This window comes from Nesoenas mayeri (assembly GCF_963082525.1).
Source record: "Nesoenas mayeri genome assembly, chromosome: W".
NCBI classification, from domain to species: Eukaryota; Metazoa; Chordata; class Aves; order Columbiformes; family Columbidae; genus Nesoenas; species Nesoenas mayeri.
In genome coordinates, this window is record NC_137553.1 from 9,275,242 (window position 1) to 9,288,719 (window position 13,478).

Here is a 13,478-nt window from a genome sequence, read left to right on the forward strand (position 1 = left end):
AGACAGCTTCCTAACACATCTGGTTAGTGAGCCTACTGGGGAAGGAGCCTGTTGTGTATTGATAAGGATACTAGTTCAGCCAGGAGATGACACATTCAGAGCAGAGGGAACTGCGATCTACACATCAACAATGAGCTAACGAGCCACAGATCAGGCTGGCTGACCGACTGGAGATGGAGGATGTGCTGGAGGGCACATAGCCCCATCTCCCGATATGCCCAGCTTGGCAAACAAAGGGGAAAAGTTGAGACCCTTTGACATGGCCCAGGACTTGTTGATCTTTTGCAATCATCCCTTCCCCCTGGATTTCTGCATGACACAAAGGGGCAAAGCAGAGACCCCTCAACGTGGCCCAGGACTTGTCCAGACTTGTCCTTTCGCAGTCACCACTTCCCCCCTCCAGACTTTCCTCTACTCTGGGAGCTATAAAAAGCTCACCTAAAACAGCACAGGTAGGGAATACCAGCTCGGCCTCACCAAGGGAATACCAGCCTACCAGTCTCACCAAAGGGAATACCAGTCTCATGTAGGGGCCTACCAGTCTAACCAAGGGAATACCAGCCTACCAGTCTCATCCAAGAGAATACCAGCTCGGCCTCACCAAGAGAATGCCAGCACCCTGAGGACCTTCACTCTGAACCAGACATTGGAAGACGCTGCGCTCCTGACCCCAGCATTCTTGCCGTGGAACACCGAGGCCACACATCATCATACAAGTCCTGTCATCCACACTACGGGGCCGTAAGAGACTGGATCCCTCACTCCTTTCTTCCTTTCTCTCTGCTCTTTCCTTCTCTCCTTTTTTCTATACCCCCATTTCTTTGTCTCTCCTTCCGTATATAGGTTACTCTCTCCCTTATACCTTAGTTTTCCTTCCCTCTCTACCACTCTCTTTCTCTCTTTCCCTTTTGAACATATAAGGATAACACCATCTTTAAGCTCTGCTGTTGATTTCTGGTTAAATTTCATATTACAGCTACTGATGGTTGCCAATATATCGCTCATAGTAGGACTTTCGCTGTTAATGTGTTGATAAGTTCTGTTATACTTTTGCCAAGTCACCATTCACTGTAACCAATATTCCAACAAGTACTTTTAGTAAAACTCACAACTGAATTGGACCCCAGAGGTGATTGTCTGTCATTCACTTCACATAACCGTGCAGAATTAACCCAGAGTTAACTCACACCTGGTCTCATCTGTTGAGTCAGGGCGTGTGTCGCATCTAGAGTTAACTCATCCCTCATCCCATCTATTGGGATGGGACACCCCACTGGTGGAGGATGTTGGAATGATAAAGGACTCAGCATTCCGATTGAATGTGAATCACGCAGAGCCATTTATTACAGAAACAAACCTCCTTATATACGCAACTATATTCTAATCACGCATCCATGCTCCAAGCATGGATTTGCTAAATGAGTATCATGGGCTGTCCACGCGCTGAAGTCTCACTGATGATACGTCCAATGATTCACGCCACGCCAGGACCCCGCTGATTAAGGAACGCCCCTCTTTCTCACAGCAGATTCTGTTCTCAGCTTCTCGAAGCGGCCTCAAAACCCCTCCACAGGGGGAGGTTACTCAAGAGAAATACAAGAATTCTGTGAGGTTATGGAGGGAGAAAATTAGAAGGGCCAAAGTCCAAATAGACCTGGGCCTGGCCACCACTGTGAAAGGCAACAAGAAATGTTTCTCTAAATATATTAGCAACAAGAGGAGGGCTAAGGAGAATTACCATCCATTGATGGATGCAGAGGAAAACATAGTGACAGAAGATGAGGGAAAGGCTGAGGTACTAAATGCCTTCTTTGCCTCAGTCTTTAACAGTCAGAACAATTGTGCTCCAGGTACCCAGCCCCCTGAGCCAGAAGGCAGGGATGGGGAGTAGAATGAAGCCCCAGTAATCCAAGGGGAAATGGTTAGTGACCTGCTACACCACTTGGACACCCACAAGTCTATGGGGCCAGATGGGATACACCCAAGGGTGCTGAGGGAGCTGGCAGAGGTGATCACTAAGCCACTTTCCATTATCTATCAGCAATCTTGGCTAACTTGGGAGGTCCCAGTTGACTGGAAGTTGGCAAATTTGACTCTCATCTTCAAGAAAGGTCGTAAGGAGGATCTGTGGAGCTACAGGCCTGTCAGTCTAACCTTGGTGCCGGGGAAGGTCATGGAGCAGATCATCTTGAAAAGCATCACACAGCACATACAAGAGAACCATATGATCAGGCCTAGTCAACATGGGTTCATGAAAGGTAGGTCCTATTTGATCAACCTGATCTCCTTCTACAATAAGGTGACCCACCTAGTAGATGAGGGAAAGGCTGTGGATGTTGTGTACTTAGACTTCAGTAAGACCTTTGACACAGTATCCCACAACATTCTCCTTGAGAAGCTGGCAGCTCATGGCCTGGATGACTGTACTCTGCGATGGATAAAGAATTGGCTGGAGGGCTGGGCCCAAAGAGTTGTTCTTAACAGAGCAAAATCCAGTTGGCGACCTGTCACAAGTGGTGTTCCATAGGGCTCAGTATTGGGGCCAGTTCTGTTTAATCTCTTTATCAATGATCTGGATAAAGGGACTGAGTGCACCCTTAGTAAGTCTGCAGATGACACCAAACTGGGTGGGACTGTTGACCTGCTGGAGGGTAGGAAGGCCATACAGAGGGATCTGGACTGGCTATATCATTGGGCTGAGGCCAATAGTATGAGGTTTAACAAGGCCAAGTGCCGAGTCCTGCACTTGGGTCATGACAACCCCAGGCAACGCTACAGACTCGAAGAAGAGTGGCTGGAAAGCTGCCTGGCAGAGAGGGATCTGGGGGGTGTTGATTGACAGCTGACTGAATATGACCCAGCAGTGTCCCCAGGTAGCCAAAAAGGTCAACAGCATCCTGGCTTGTATCAGGAATAGTGTGGCCAGCAGGACTAGAGAAGTGATCGTGCCACTGTACTCAGCACTGGTGAGGCCTCACCTTGAATTTTGTGTTCAGTTTTGGGCTCCTCATCATAAGAAGGACATTGAAGTACTAGAGAGAGTGCAGAGAAGGGTGACAAAGCTGATCAGGGACCTAGATCACAAGTCTTATGAGGAGCAGCTGAGGGAGCTGGGGCTATTTAGCCTTGAGAAAAGGAGACTGAGGGGAGACCTTATTGCTGTCTATAACTACCTGAAAGGAGGTTGTAGCATGGAGGGTGTTGGTCTCTTCTCCCAAGTAGCAAGTGATAGGACAAGTGGAAATGGCCTCAAGTTGCATCAGGGGAGGTTGAGATTGGATATTAGGAAAAACTTTATGGAAAGGGTTGTCAGGCATTGGAACAGGCTGCCCAGGGAAGTGGTGGAGTCACCATCCCTGGAGGTATTTAAAAGGCATTTAGATGAGGTTCTTAAGGACATGGTTTAGTGCTGGAGTTAGGTTAGGTTATAGTTGGGCTCAATGATCCTGAGGGTCTCTTCCAACTGAAATGATTCTATGATTCTGCTTCTATGAGTCTATTCTACAGCTGGTCCCAGTCCTCTGGGATTTACTGGTCTGGTTGTGGGAAGGGCCTGGAAGCATTTCTTTTTAAGCCAGAGTCTACAGACCAAGGATGGATGAGGCAGGATGCCCCCCAGCCAGCTCCCTGCTTGATGTCTGCTCCTCCACCAACATTCATACCCTCCATGGCCAGATCTCCACATGGGTTTGGGTCCATCTCTCCATGGCCACCACAGATGACCCGAGCACCAGGTTGCCAAAGAGCCTCCATTTCTCCCTGCTGAGTGGCTCCCTGTGCAGTTGGGACCACTGGGACACCTTTTTGGGGCCAGGCACATGGCTCATTGGTGCAGGAGTGGAGAGCAGCATTGCATCCCAAGGTCTTAGCACTGAGTGAGTTCCTTAGCACTGTGAGTTCCTCCCACAGAACCATGGGGGTGATGATGTCCAGGCAGTAGACAGTGGAGTAGGTGCAGAAGGTCAGCTTGGCTGTGTCAGCCTTTAAGGATGGGCTGCAGGAGCAGTCATTAATATGGCATCAGGCAGAGGTGGGGGTCATGCACCAGGAGATGCTGGCGCAGGCAGTGCAGGAGGGAGAGGAGGAGGCATTGGTGGGGCCCTTCCAGCCAGAGGAGACCAGCGCCAGCAAGGCAGCCTGGGAATGGCTGCAAGACGGCTGGAGAGCTGGAGGCGTTTGAGCCAACAGGTTCATGCTGCCTGCCTTCTTCTGGCCCAAGTGGGAGCTGCACGATGATGAAGCTCCCAGACATCAGCCTGGAGCAGCAGGAGCTGGCAAGCAGCTGGAGTACAGGGATGGGGCAGGAGGGAGAAGACTGGAAATGGGCAGGGGAGAGTTCAGGGGATATGCAAGCATCCCTGATGCCCACCAGGCAGACAGCCTCCCTGGGCACAACAAAGCTCCACAGAGGAGGCTCAGTGGGGCAGGGGGCTGGGGGCCAAGTTGGGCAGCTGGAGATGCCACTCAGGGAGGAGGGTGCAACTGGTCAGATGTGCCCTGGAGGGACCTCGGGGTGTCTTGGAGAGGAGATGTCACTGCTGGGGGCACAGACAGCTCTGGCTTTGGGGGAGAGAGGACCATCTGATCTAAGTGTTTGTCAGCCTACAGACAGATAGCCTACAACTCACCCCATCCATCCGCACACGTGACCATTACAGCCCAGCCCATCTACAACCCAACAGCTTATCCACTCATGCCAACAATCCTACAGCCCACCTATCCACACCCACGGCCCTACCCATCTCTCTACCCACCCCTACAAGACTACACCCCAGCTCACTTTACAGCTTATCCATCCAACCTACAAACAACCCACAGATGAACACTTCCACCCACCCACACTAGAACCCTAAAGACCAGCCAACCTACAACCCCCACAGCCCAGTCATCCACACTTACCACACTGTACCCCAGAGAACCTACAATCCCACATCCCCACCAACCCTACAGCTGGACCCATCAATCCTCCTCTAACCCTAAATGGCCAGCAAGTCAGTCATGCCCCATACAACCCCACCACTCACCTATTTCCTACACCAGTCCCACAGAAAACCACCCTCCCATCCCCTCTGACTCCCAATGCCCATCCCCACCTGTGAAGCACTGCCCTGACCCCCACCTTGAGATGCCATCCCTCTGCCCATGTTGCATTTCTGAGTAGCTGCCCATTGCTTGCAAGGTTGTCAACAACGAGATGTGCGAGATCTGCAAGGCATGGACAGATGAGAGCCTCTTCTTCTGCCACATCTGCAGTCAGGTGTACCACGATGACTGCCTGTGCCGCATAGGCTACCAGCAGAACAACAGTACCATGGAGGTGATGGACATGGCACACACCAAGATGGGTTGGAGCTGCTACTACTGCGTGAGTGCCTGGAGTGGGGGACACTGGGCTTTGGCTGGGTGATGGATGCTTCCCAGGGAGCTGTGGCCCTTGTGGACATGAGCAGGGTCCCATGCAGCCTGGTCTGGTGTTGATGAGGTCTGCTGCTCCCTGGCTCCTGCCATCCACCTTGGCCTGATGGGGAGCCACCAGAAGACAGGGGACAGTGGCCCTTCACAACCTCTCCACCCTGGCAGCCAGCCCCCCAGCACCTTGGCGGGGAACATGACACCAGAGAACCCACCCTGGGCACATGAGGAGCTGTGGCAGAGCTAGGATAGTGCCTGAAGCCCAGGGGTGTGAAGCCATCCCACTGCAGCATCCCTGGATGACACAGCACACCGCCCCTCTCTGTGTGCCTAAACCTGCATGCCTTCAAGGGATCATAGTGACGTGGCATGCCCAGGTGCTCACACCACCCCCGCCCTATGCCTTTACCCCATGGCTCCCCTCTGCCTTCCACCCCAGGACAACCTCAGTCTCCTGCTGACAGAAGAAGAAACGTACAGCCTGATGGAGACCCTGCAGCAGTACAAGATCATTCCAGGTGTGGACTCTTCCCATGGTGAGTCTCTGCCCCTGGGCCAAGTGCTGCTGCTCCAGGGTGGGGATGTTGCTGATACCATAAATTGGCTAACTGAAGAAACTTCTAAAACCAAAATTTGAGGTTTTAAAAGCAAGCATCACCTTTCTTGACACACTGGCACCCACGGGGATCATTCTGCCTAGTGGGGGCCCTGAACACAGGGCCCCAGACACAGGTTATATCCACACAGATCATACATATTCATTACATTTCCAAGAAATCCTTTGCATATGCATTACATGCCTTTGTTATTCAGTGTCCTGGTTTTGTTAAAAACAAGACCAGTTTCTCTTTTAGTGAATTTTCCTTTCAGCTAAGTTCTTCTAAGTAACTGCACTTTTCTGAGTTTGGCTGCTTGTTTTTGCAGACAGCAGCTGATAACGTAAATGGTATGCAAGGTCGCTGATAAAAATGCACGTCCCATAAGTGAGAGGGGTGTATTTGCAAGGAGAGGTGAACAGAACAGGTGACCAAAATTGACCAACTAAGTATTCCATCCCATCCATGTCATACACCCTATAAAAGTAGGAGATCATGAGGGTCTTTCTCTCTTCGACTATGACTGGCATCTGAAGAGGACTCTGCCTGACATCCCTATGATCCGAGACCTGGTTCTACACCCTGCATCCCTGAATACAGTTCCAATTTGCTGCAGAGTCCAGCCCAGGACTTCCGGGTGCCTGCCCTGCAGCTGCTGGAGCAGTGCGGAGCCAGGAAATTCAAGACTGGTTTTGTATATTTTGTATTATTTTCTCTGTTTTATTAGTAGCATTAGTAAAGCATTTTTAACTTTTTCCAACTTGCAAGTCTCTCTCTCTCTTCCTCCTATTGCCTTTTCCTTGGTGGGGAAGGCTGGGGGGGGAGGGAGTTAACAGAGAGCATCTGCCATGGTTTATTGTTGCCCTGCAATAAACGTTGACAGATTGATTGGCGCCCAACGTGGGGCTCAGAAGTGTTAAAATTTGGCACTGCTGTGACGTACTTTCAATTTTCTTGGCACGCTGCCAAATCATAGGGTTGAGATACTCACAGGTCTGTGTGCTTCGGACATCATCTAGTAGTAGTAAAGCAGATTGAATTACATTGGTTTAAAGATGCTGTGGCATAAGTTGTATCAGCTACTCTCTACAGTGTGTTCTGTAGTACCTTATTTGTGCTGGGCATATTTCACTAATAAGTTCATGCATTCTATTACATCTGGAAACTGGACGATGGTGATGATTTTACTGTGTGGTTTGGCACTGGTTTATTTTATTATATTCCAGCCAATAATGAATTTATACTCATTAATGTTGTATCCAGAGAAACCTCCAGTAGAGATTAAAGAGAAATACACCTATGTGTTTTCTAACTGGACGAGTCAATCTATAGAAAAGCTGACTAACAATACCTTTCCTTTTACATTAAGACAGATTACAGATGTTTTTGAGAGCTTTGAATATCCTTGGAGCTTTGATCGTATTTTTTTGGTATTGTCAGGTTTGCTAAACATGTGTCAGTTTGTGCTAGTGATAAGAGAGATGAGGTTAAAGGCACAGTTGGCCAGTCCAAATGGAGCAAGGCAGTGAAAGCTACAGCTACAGACCCTGTAGCCACCACTGCCCCCCCGCTGAACACAGACACTGCAGCCTCTCGAGCTTCAGCAACCGACAAGGCAGCTCCAGCTCCCACACAGAGCAAAGCTGCCAAGGTCACTGCCTCCCTGACTGCAGACACAGTTGCTTCTCCAGCCTCAAAGACCAACAGAGCAGCTACTGTGCCCCCCCACACACTGGGCACCACTGCTGCTGCTGTAACCTCAACAGCCACTGTAATTATGCCAATGCCAGTGACAGTCATTTAGACTCTGGAAATAAATCAAGAGATGGTGAGCCCATGTCAGCATCAGTTGCCAGTTGTAAGAGAGTCCCAAGAAGGACTACTCATGGCCAAGGGTCATCATCAACACAAGGAGGAGAGGAAGTGACCACTTGATCCTTTTCTATAAGTGAGCTGAGAGATATGCGAAAAGACTTCAGTCATTGTGAAGGTAAGAATGTTGTAACCAGGCTGCTCCGATGCTGGGATAACAGAGCTGATAGTCTGGAACTAGAAGGTGGGGAAGCCAGACAGCTGGGATGTCAGAATGTCTGTCAAGGGATGCCACCCTTGATAGGGCAATTTAAAGAGAGAAAGACTCATCCACCCTCTGGAGGTGACTCCCGACAGCCGTGAAGGCAAGGTTTCCCTTCAAGGAAGATGTATATGTAATCCAGGGAAATGGAATACTATGGAGAAAACTGTTCAGTTCCTGAAAGAATTAGCTGTGCAGGAGATCATCTTTTTTGAGCCAAACAGCTGAGAGGGGACAGACTCAGATAAAATCCTTTGTACACAACCTATGTGGTGCAGGTTTGTACAAAGCGCACCACCTGCATACGCTAAGTCATTGGCATCAATGATATGGACAGCTGGAGGTGCAGAAAACATTTCTGACGTGATTAAGCAGCTTTGGGACTTTGAGGACAGTCTTGCTGGCTCTCTACGGGCTTGTGTCTCCACTGTGCAGAAACTGTGTGAAAAATCTGACGACTGGTTTGAAAAGCTGTTGCAAGAAATCAAAGCACTCAGAGAAGATAAGTTCCATTCACGACCTGTACAAACCTACGTTTCAGCTATTAGGAGAAAGCATTTCCAATCTCAAGAGAGAGGACAGAAGCCCACAAAGAGAGGTACACTGTGTTTTTTCCTACATGACCAGGGAGAAAACATGAGGAGGTGGGATGGAAGACCTACCTCAGAACTTCAGGAACAAGTACGTGAGTTAGAAGGAAAAACTCCTAGGAAAATCACTGCTTCAGTCTCCAGAAGGGGCAGAAGAGCTTCTGATCCTCTTGAAGGAACCTCTAATTCACACCCAGAGACTGTGCAAAACACAAATTAGAGGGGTCCTGCCTCCAACCGGGCAGAGGAAAGGGACAACAGAGTTTACTGGACTGTGCAGATGCAATGGCCTGGTACAACACACCCCCAGGAGTACAAAGCTTTGGTGGACACTGGTGCTCAGTGCACGATAATTCCCTCAAACTATAAAGGAACATCAATATTTTTTGAGTGATTGGGGGATCCCAGGAACTGACTGTAGTGAAGGCTGAAATGAGCCTAACTGGGAAAAACTGGCAAAAGCATCCCATTGTAAATGGCCCAGATGCTCCATGCATCCTTGGCATAGACTACCTCAGGAGAGGGTATTTTAAGGACCCAAAAGGGTATAGGTGGGCATTTGGCATAGCAGCTGTGGACACTGAGAATATTGAACAGCTGTCTGCTTTGCCTGGTCTCTCAGAGGACCCTTCTGTTGTAGGACTGCTGATGGCTGACGATCAGCAGGTGCCAATTGCTACTATGATGGTGCATTGCCGGCAATATCACACCAATCGAGACTCTCTGATTCCTATCCAGAAGTTGATTCGTGAATTGGAAAGCCAGGGTGTGATCAGTAAGACTTGGTCACCTTTTAACAGCCCAATTTGGCCAGTGTGTAATTCTGGAGACTTACAGACTATTGTGGCCTGAATGAAGTTACACCACCTGCTGTGCCTGACATGTTCAAACTGAAATTTGAATTGGAGTCAAAGGCAGCCAAGTGGTATGCCGCCATTGACATTGCTAATGCATTTTTCTTTATTCCTTTAGCAGCAGAGTGCAGGCCACAGTTTGCTTTTACCTGGAGGGGCATCCAGTACATGTGGAATCGCTTGCCCCAGGGGTGGAAACACAGTCCTACCATCTGCCATGGACTGATCCAAACCACGTTGGAACAAGGTAAAGCTCCAGAACACTATCAATATATTGATGACATCATCATATGGGGCAACATGGTGAAAGAAGTCTTCAAGAAAGGTGAGAGAATAATTCAAGTTCTTTTGAATGCCGGTTTTGCCATAAAATGAAGCAAGGTCAAGGGACCTGCACGAGAGATCCAGTTTTTAGGAATAAAATGGCAAGATGGCCATCGTCAGATCCCAATGGATGTGATCAACAAAATTGCAGCAATGTCTCCACCTACTAATAAAAAGGAGACACAGACTTTCTTGGGCATTGTAGGTTTGTGGTGAATGCATATTCCTGACTATAGCCAGATTGTGAGCCCTCTCTATCGAGTCACTCGTAAAAAGAACCATTTTGAGTGGAGCCCTGAAAAATGACAAGGCTTTGAACAAATTAGGTGTGAGATAATTCATGTGGTGGCCCTTGGGCCAGTTTGGACTGGACTAGATGTTAAAATGTTAAAATGTTAAAATGTTAAAAATGTGCTCTACACCGCAGCCAGAGATAATGGTCCTACCTGGAGCCTCTGGCAGAAAGCATCAGGAGAAACTCGAGGTCGACCCTTAGGTTTTTGGAGTCGAGGATACAAAGGATCTGAGGCCAACTATACTCCAACTGAAAAAGAGATATTAGCAGCATATGAAGGGGTCTCAGCTACTTCAGAAGTGGTTGGTACACAGCTCCTCCTAGCACCTCGACTAACAGTGCTGGGCTGGATGTTCAAGGGGAAGATTCTCTCTACGCATCATGCAACTGATGCTTCATGGAGTAAATGGATTGTACTAATTACTCAATGAACTTGAATAGGGAGTCCCAATTGCCCAGGGATCTTAGAAGAGATTACAGACTGGCCACAAAGTAAAGACTTTAGGATGTCTCCAGATGAGGAGAAGTAACACGTGCTGAAGAAGCACCACCGTATAATAAACTTTCAGAGACTGAAAAGCAGTATGCACTGTTCACAGGTGGATCCTGCCCTTTTGTGTGAAAACATCAGAGGTGGAAAGCTGCTCTGTGGAGTCCCACACGACGAATCTCAGAAGCTACTGAAGGACAAGGTGAATCTAGTCAGTTTGCAGAAGTGAAAGCCATCCAGCTGGCTTTGGACATTGCTGAATGAGAAAATGGCCAGTACTTTATTTCTACACTGACTCATGGATGGTGGCAAATACCTTATGGGGGTGCTTACAGCAATGGAAGAGGAGCGACTGGCAATGCAGAGGTAAACCCATTTGGGCTGCCACACTGTGGCAAGACATTGCTGCTTGGCTATAGAGCCTGCCTGTAAAAGTACGTCATGTGGATGCTCATGTGCGTAAAAGTCGAGCCACTGAGGAACACCAAAACAACCAGCAAGCGGATTAGGCTGCTAAGATTAAAGTAGCTGAGGTGGACTTGGACTGGCAACATAAAGGTGAACTTTTCCTAGCACGGTGGGCCCATGATGCTTCAGGGCATCAAGGAAGAGATGCAACATATAAATGGGCTCACAGTCAAGGGGTGGACTTGACTATGGACACTATTTCACAGGTTATTCATGAATGTGAAACATGCACTGAAATCAAAAAGCCAAATGGTTAAATCCTGTATGGTATCGGGGGGGTGATGGTTAAAATATAAGTATGGAGAGGCTTGGCAGATTGATTATATTATACTTCCACAAACCTGTCAAGGTATGTGCTATGTGATTACAATGATGGAAGCAACCACCAGACAGCTGGAAACATATGCCATAGTCCATGCTACAGCCCAGAATACTATCTTGGGCCTTGAAAAGCCCCCCTGCGAGGCTTTTGCCACAACTTACGAACGGGCAACTCAAACCAGAAGAAAAAGGGATGCTTTATTTACAAACTGATGTGATTGTCCTTAGCTCAAGAATTCAGCCGTTCTCCAGGAATCGAGGTGCTCCCCGAGAATCCCTTGGTGCTGGCTGGAGATTTTTCATTCCCAGGAGTCAGTTGAATGTCAAGAGCAGAATCCCTTCATGGTCACCAGAACTGAAATTGTAATATCAGCTCATTGAAGAAACTTTGAAAACCAGGGTTTAAGGTTTCAAAGCAAGCATGCTATTATTGGCATGCCAGTACCCCCGGTTATTGCTCCACCTAGTGGGGGCCCCAGAATAGTTTCCAGACAGGTTATATTCACACAGATCATACATATTCATTACATTTCCAATAAATCCTTTGTATATGCATTACATTCCTTTGTTATTCGGCTTGTAACCTGTTTGCGCTGGTGTCGCCACCTTATCTTCTGAGAACAAGGGCATTGTCTCCTACCCTTCTCCTGCTTATCTTAACAAACACCATTCTTTTGACTTAACGCCTAATAAGTGCCTAAAATCTAATATCTGTGAACCTTATTCTTATTAACTTACTAACTAAAATCTATGACCCTTATTCATATAGTCTTATTTTAATACTAATTGCTGATGTTAGGTATCACTGCCGCTCCCCTGCCCAGCAAGAGGTACAAGCTCCACTAAGGCTGGCATCTGGTGGGATCCCTGTTAGTGCAAGCAGAAGCAGGGAAGGGGAGGGATGGGGGAGAGGGCACATGCTCCCTGGGACCAGGAGAAATGCTAGGTGCCCCAAATTGCCATGCCTCTGAGCACTTTTCTTCATGTCACCAGCCCTGGATGATGCACAAGGCACCTTCAACCTCCCTGGGTCCCCCCTGAGAGCTGTTCCCCACCCTCCCCCTGCAGACCCTCCTCACTGGGCTCTCCAGCAGGTGCCAGCAGAATGCTCCCAGGGAGGGCAAGGGCAGTTGTGGGAAGTGGTTCTCCTCTTCCTGGGCACCGCACAGCAAATCTGTCCCCCACGGAGACCTGCCTGACCCTGGACAACTTCCTGCGCTACAAGCACCTGGTAGACAAGCAGCAGTTCAAGTGTTCCATGGCCGTGGCCCAGGAGGAGTGGGCAGCTCTGAAATTCTCTGCCTTAGACCCTGACAAGAAGGGGCATGTCAAGTGGCACAATGTCCTCTCTCATGAGTCCATCCAGGTGCTGCAGAAACTATGACGGCAGGTACAGTTCTGGCACCCAGGGCCAGCTCCAACAGCTGGCACCCACAGTCACAGCACCTGGGGCCAGCTCCCACAGCTGACACACATGGCCATGGCACCCAGGGCCAGCATCCATGGCTGTGACACACAGGGATGGCTATCACAGCTGGAACCTGTGGCCATGGCACCCAGAGAGGTAGACCCCCACAATGTTGGGCACGGGAGTGGGGGTTTCCCAGCCCCCTGACATGGTGTGAGCCCCTTTCCCCTCTCTGCCCCCCCAGAATGCCCTGCTGTAACTGCTGACAGTCAACGAGTGAATGTGGGCACTGGTGCCTTCCTGGTTCTTGACCAGTGATGGTTTCATTAGGGAGGGTGAGTGCCGCCAGGCTCGGCACACCTGGTTCCACAATGGGGTGACAGGAGCCAGTGACGTGGCTCCCATAGGAAGCCATGCACAGCCCCCTGCGTGGGCTCCCATGAGTGGCCCAGGCCACATGCATCCTCCTGGGAGAGGAGCATATTGGTTACACAACAATTTTACCACTACACAGGCTCACTGAGGAGGAGTCTCAGGCTGGGCCTGGGTCTTCCCTCCTAGGGGTGTGATTTTTAGTATTATAATGAGCGTATAATGAACAAAGTTCATCTAAAGGACACTTTATCCAACAGTCTTGAGATATATG

The 13,478-nt window shown here is 49.1% G+C and overlaps 1 pseudogene across 1 annotated transcript; it reads left to right on the forward strand.

Annotated features, from left to right (window-relative positions):
• Positions 1-4,039: 4,039 nt before the first annotated feature.
• Positions 4,040-13,091, forward strand: LOC308051411 (PHD finger protein 24-like; annotated as a pseudogene). The gene is made up of 5 exons: positions 4,040-4,093; positions 5,180-5,365; positions 5,852-5,932; positions 12,614-12,907; positions 13,077-13,091. The product of its transcript is annotated as a PHD finger protein 24-like (transcript).
• The last annotated feature ends 387 nt before the right edge of the window (positions 13,092-13,478 follow it).